Source organism: Mastomys coucha, chromosome X (genome assembly GCF_008632895.1).
Source record: "Mastomys coucha isolate ucsf_1 chromosome X, UCSF_Mcou_1, whole genome shotgun sequence".
NCBI lineage: Eukaryota > Metazoa > Chordata > Mammalia > Rodentia > Muridae > Mastomys > Mastomys coucha.
In genome coordinates, this window is record NC_045030.1 from 95949469 (window position 1) to 95956011 (window position 6543).

At 40.5% G+C, this 6543-nt stretch overlaps 1 pseudogene; it reads right to left on the reverse strand.

Annotated features, from left to right (window-relative positions):
• Positions 1-1600: 1600 nt before the first annotated feature.
• Positions 1601-2171, reverse strand: LOC116093666 (annotated as a pseudogene).
• Positions 2172-6543: the final 4372 nt, after the last annotated feature.

Below are 6543 nucleotides of genomic sequence, written 5' to 3' on the forward strand. Positions count from 1 at the left end.
GACCTCACCCAAATTCCCTAGAATGCTTATCCCAGAATCTTCCTCTCTAGACCATTACTTTTAGCTCCCAGTTAATGGAAACTATCCTTGTGTGAAATGCCACATGACCTGCTGACCTCTATGCTATATTGCTCAGAGAACACACTAGATTCCAGGCTTTTAAACTATAGAACATGAACTTTACAAAGGAGTTTCTATGTAGTCATACCTTAAGAATTATTATGCACTGGGAATTGGAATGTTGCCTAGAAACCTGGAGTGGGAATGATTGTTGCCTGGAAACTTTTCCCCAAATTTTACTGCTTTTTAAAATAACTGAGATACACTTATTTATTTTAAAGGACAGCTTAAATAAGCAAGGAAGAAGGAAAAGACTGGCAGTAAACAGAAAGGTGTGAGCACCATCACTCTCAGGGGCAGGTGTCCTTGGGGCAGCCATGGCTGCTGGCTACAGGCTATCTGGGCATACAGGGGAAGTCACAAGGGATAGGGATAAGGCCCAAGGTAAGTGCCTTCTTGTGTAATGAGATCGAAGAATAAAGAGCAGAAGAGAGATGTCAGCTCTTCTGGGGATCCGAGTATTCTCTGGGTTCCAGGCCTGGTTCTTGATCCCATATCCATGTCTATGGCAACTCACACTCCTTAATCTGTATGTTCTTGTCCTAATGTTAAGGATAAGGGTTGGGACATAGCATGACAGAACAAGTTTTAAAACCAGTCAAAGAGTGGCAAGACATGGCACGGCCATACCAGGGCCTTCAAGTCTCTTCCTCAGGAAGACCACCCCTGACCTCAACTTCCTATATAGCCCATTGCACAGCTCCTTGCTACCCAATGTCCATGTGGCTCCAGCTGGCTTGCCTGTGGCCCTTTGTCCATTGTAGCCCAGGCCCCACTCAAGCATAGAAAACCCGCTCAGCCTGGGGATGCAGCTCAATTTGTAGAGTGCTGGCCTAGTATACACAGAGCTATGGGCTTAACCCCTATCATCCCCAAAACCAGGAGTGGGGAGGTATTTACCTGTAATATCAGCACTCATGAAGACAAGTGGAGGCAGGAAGATAGCCGGTTTGTGGTCAGCTTAAGTCATCTGATGTTGTCAAAAAAAAAAAAAAAAAAAAAAAAAAAAGAAAAAGAAAAGAAAAGAAAACTCACTCCAGAGAGACATTAGCTTAGGTCCAAAGCTGTACAACAAGCTATGAGGAACAGAGGGTAAACACCATACCCCAGGAGCAGCCTATCACCCCAGAGGCCCCTACCTAGGCTTGACATGGCTTAGCTAAGGAAGGGACTAGAATCCCAGCAGGGCCGGAGTGAAACAAAACAGCTGGGCTGAGACGCATGGGGAAGAATGGGCTGGCAGCGCTGGATCCTCCAGCTGTTGCAGCATGAATCACCTCACTTGGAAGCAAAGAAAAGGGAGTGATTCTAACTGTCCCTGGCAATTTCTTTAGTGCTCAGATGTCCATGGGACAGAAAAATGTGGCTGTTTCTTGTGTCTGTGCACAACCTGGCTGGGTAGATGTGCTGGGCTCGAGCCAAGGTGCCTGGGGTCAAGGGGCAAGATGGGCTGGAAGCTGGCCAATGGCTCCAGTTGAAGTTACTTCAAGGAATCAAGGTAGGTGCAGACCTGGGAGAAGACAATGTCCACTGTACCTTTGGCATTGACCTTACTTACCACAATACCATGTTTGTCATAGAAGGAAATGACAGGTTCTGTAGCATTGTAGTAAGTCTCTAGACTCTTCCTGATAAATCTCCTCATTGTCATCCACATAGCTACTCTCCCCTCACTTTAGGAGTCACTGGGTCATGGTCTCTGGGCCTGTGTCCTCGTACAATATCAGTGTGGGCTGTCCAATCTTCTGTTCAAACTATTTTTCATTTCATCTCCCTAGGGTAGCCATCAATCAGGAAGCCATTGGAAGAATCCACTTTGGTTATCATAGCATCCAAGAGCATGTCTACCATTGTGATGCCCCTCTTCCATGATAGACAACAGCATATTGACCCTCTCCAATCCAGAGCTGACTTCTGCCTGCAGCAGGTCCTCAGTAGAGAGGTAGATGTAGCCATATTTCTGCACAATCTTCTCATACTGGGTGCCCTTTCCTGAGCCAGGCCTGACCCACCACAAAGATGATCTTTGCTTTCTTCAGCTTCTCTTCCATCCTGCTGAGGTCTAGGAGCTAGTTAGATCCTTGGGGGAGGATGTGGTGGATGCTGGGGCCAGTACGTGCCCTGCCTGTCCTCCAGTTTTACTGTGTTTTAAATATGCCAACAATGAACTGCTAGTGTCTGACTCTGCAAGTCTGATTCAATCAGAACAGAGTTTTCATTCTCACCTCTTCATGGTTTACTTCTCTGCCTGGACACTTACAGGGCATTCATCATACATCCTTTTGCCATATGATAGTGTGGTGGTTTGGATAATAATGGCTCCCATAGGTTCATATAATTGAATGCTTGGTCCCCAGTTAGTGGAACTGTCTGGGAAGGTTTAGTATGTATGGCCTTTTTTGGAGGTGTGTCACTGGGTGTGGGATTTGTGGTCTCAAAAGCCCATAACACACATAACACACCTAACCCCTGTACCACTACAACCTGTTGCCTACAGATCAGGATGCAATGTTCTCAGCTACTGTTCTAGTTCCATACCTGTCTATTTCCTGCCATGATGAAAATGGACTAATTCTCTGAAACTATAAGCAATCTCCAAAGTAGATGCCTTGATCATGGTGTCTCTTCACAGCGATAGAACAGTAATGACAGATGCTATCTGTTGCTGATGGTCAGGTATGATTTTGGAGGCAACAAAAGGAAAATCTTGTTTTCTGACCCAATCAGTTAGTCTGTCTTTTTATTGGGGGAATTGAGACCATTAATTTTGAACAATATGTATTAATGCATGTTATTTTGTTATGGTTGGTGTTTTCATATCTTTTAGTTAACTGGTCTGGGATTATATATTCCTTGTACCTTCTTTGGCATGTTTTTGTGCCTAAGCATCCCTTCTAGTATCTTCTATAGGGCTGACTTTGTGGACATAAATTCCATAAATCTGCTTTTACTCTTGAAAATTTTCCTTTTTCCTTCAATTACAACTGATAGTTTCATTGAGTATAGTAGTTTGGGTTAACATCTATGGTCTTTAAGCAATTTTAGATCATATATCACTAATCCAGATCCTTCTGTTTTTCAATGAAAAGTCAGGTACTATTCTATTATGTGAGGTCCAATGTGTGTCTTGAGCTTTAGCAACATTTCTTTTACAAATGTGGATGCCCTTGCATTTGGGGCATAGATATTCAGAATTGAGAGTTCATCCTGGTGGATTTTTCCTTTGATGAGTATATAGTGTCCTTCCCTACCTCTTTTGATAACTTTTGGTTGAAAGTCTATTTTGTTGGATATTAGAATGGCTACTCCAGCTTGTTTCTTGGGACCATTTGCTTGGAAAAATTTTTCCCATCCTTTTACTTCAAGGGAATGTCTGTCTTTGACTCTGAGCTGTGTTTACTGTATGCAGCAAAATGCTGGATCCTGTTTGTGTGTCCAGTCTGTTAGCCTATGTCTTTTTATTGGGGAATTGAGTCCATTGATGTTGAGAAATATTAGGGACCAATGATTATTTGTTCCTGTTATTTTTGTTGTTAGAAGTGGAATTATGTTTGTGTTTCTCTTCTTATGAGTTTGTTGTGAAAAGATTAATTTCTTGCTTTTTCTTGGGTGTAGTTTTCTTTGTGTTGGAATTTTCCTTCTATTATCCTCTATAGGGCTGGATTAGTGAAAAGATATTGTTTAAATTTGGTTTTGTCTTGGAATATTTTGGTTTCTCCATCTATGGTTATTGAGAGTTTTGCTGGGTATAGTAGCCTGGGCTGGCATTTTTGTTCTCTTAGGGTCTGTATGACATCTGGCTTTTATAGTCTCTGTTGAGAAGTCTATGTAATTTTGATAGGTCTGCCTTTATATGTTTGTTAATTGACCTTTTTCCCTTACTGTTTTCCATATTCTTTGTCTGTTCTGTGCATTTTGGTGTTTTAATTATTAAATGGTGAAAGGAATTTCTTTTCTGGTCCTATCTGTTTGGTGTTTTGTAGGCTTCTTGTATGTTCATGGGCACCTCTTTCTTTAGATTAGGGAAAGTTTTCTTCTAGAATTTTGTTGAAGATGTTTGTTGGCCCTCTGAGTTGGGAATATTCACTCTCTTCTATACTTATTAGTCTCAGGTTCAGTCTTTTCATTGTGTCCTGGATGTCTTGAATGTTTTGAGATAGGAACTTTTTGCTTTTTGAATTTTCCTTGACTGTTGGGTTGATGTCTTCTATTGTATCTTCTGCAGCTGAGATTCCCCCTTCTATCTCTTGTATTCGGTTGGTAATGCTTGCATCTGTAACTCCTGTTCTCTTTCCTAAGTTTTCCATCTCCAGGGCTGTCTCCCTTTGAGTTTTCTTTAATGATTCTATTTCCACTTTTAGATCTTTGACAGTTTTGTTCAAGTCCTTTACCTGTTCGATTGTGGTCTCCTGTATTTCTTTAAGGGATGCATGCATTTCCTCTTTAAGGGCTTCTACTTGTTTACTTGTGTTCTGTTTTTCTTTAAGGGGGTTATTTATGTCCTTCTTAAAGTCCTCTGTCATCTTCATAAAATGAGAATTTAGATCTGAATCTTTTTGTAAGGGTGTGTTGGGGTACCCAGGACTTGCTGTGATGGGTGAACTGGGTTCTGATGTTGCCAAGTCAAATTGGTTTCTGTTGCTTATATTCTTACCCTTGCCTCTTGACAAGTGGTTATCTCTGGGGTTATCTGACCTCCCTGTCTCCGACTAGAGCCTGTCCTTCCTGTGATCCTGTGATCCTGAGGAGTTGAGCTGCAACTGGGGTGTGGGCTGTGTGGGATTGGGTCTAGCGTTGGGGCTCTGCTCCTGGTCAGCACAGGTGGGAACTGAAAGGCGCCACCAGGTACTATTCTAATGGGCCTAACTTTATATTATCTTGGTTGGTATCTTTTGCAGGTTCTTGGTATCTTGTCTGTGTTCTGTACATTTAGTATTTTGATTTTTACATTCATGTAAATTTTTGGTTTGGGTCCTATCTAGTCTGTGTTATGTAAGCCTCTTACATCTTAATAGGCTTGAGTTTACTTAGATTTGGGTAATTTTCTTTCATAATTTTGTTGAAAATATTTTCTGTCTTTTACCTTAATTTTTTCTTCTACAACTGTAATTCTCTTTCTTTCTTTCTTTCTTTTTTATAGTAACCACGTTTTCTGTATGTTACATTCTTAGGGATTTTTTTGTTTTTGTTTTTGTTTTTTAACATTTTCTTTGACTAAATGATCCATTTCCTCTATGTTGTCTTTGAGACCTGATATTCTGTCTATACCACTTGATCCAATCTATTGGTAAGATTTTCCTCTGAGCTCCTTGTTTTACTTTCTGAGTTTATCATTTCAAGTTTTATTTAATTTTGGCTTTTCTTCAGAGACTCAATGTTCATATCCTCAAATGTTTTCTGTAAATGTAAATGTCACTTTTATTTCCTTAGGTAAATGGATGAGATGAGATCTGTACCTAAGCTTTATGAATTCATGGGTTGAGCTGAGCCCAGAGTGTTTCTATTTAACAATCCCTAGGCCTAGGTCTGGAAGCTTCTAGCCTCCATATAATCTAACCTTCTGCAAGCCCCAACCTTGAAGGCTTCAGCTTCTAGCCTCTGTCTGCTAACCTAGGCCTAGAATGTTTTAGCTTAGCCTCCGAGATTTACTACTGAATAAAGTCACTTTCTAGCTCGTTTTGAACTTTGCCTGGCTAGTTCAACTCAGATGTTCTGGCTCAAACTCCTCTCCTAGATGACTGACTCGAATTGGCTTCTCTCAGCTTCTGACTGAATTGTTCTGCATGGAAAGACTGCTTCTCAACTCCATGAGTTGAACTGCTCTGAACTCAACTGCTCTGTGCTAACTGAACTCAACTGCACTAAGTCAAACTGAACTGTTCTGAACTGAACTGAGCTGAACTAAATTGAACTAAAGTGAAGTCTTTCTCTCTTATTGCTATTTAAGTAGATTCTCTTTGTTGTCCTTGTGAGTTAAGTATATCCTGACTCATTCTGTCAAATCTTTCTCTGATTTGTTACTTTGTCTGCTCCTCAATTATACATCATTGTTTGGGATTAAAGGTGTATATTAAAGGCATGTTTGTATTCCAGCCATAGAGATTAAAGGTATGTGGCATTTCTTCATTCTAGAGAAATCATATCTTTGGATATGACCCCTTGCCAGAGCAGCAATATTGCTGCATTAAAATTTCTCTACAGTTTTCTTTATTTCCTTCAACTGTTTGTTTTTTCACATTCCTCATTCAGGTATGTGTTCATGAGGTCTAAGCTCCTTGATTATATTTATAATTACCATTTGCCATCATTACTTGTGCATTTCCTAAGTTGCTTTTTTTTTTCTCAGAAAGCATTGCTTCAAATAGTGTGCTAATTTCTAAAGAAGATACATTGTCTTGGTTATTTGTGTTGTTTATGGTTTTT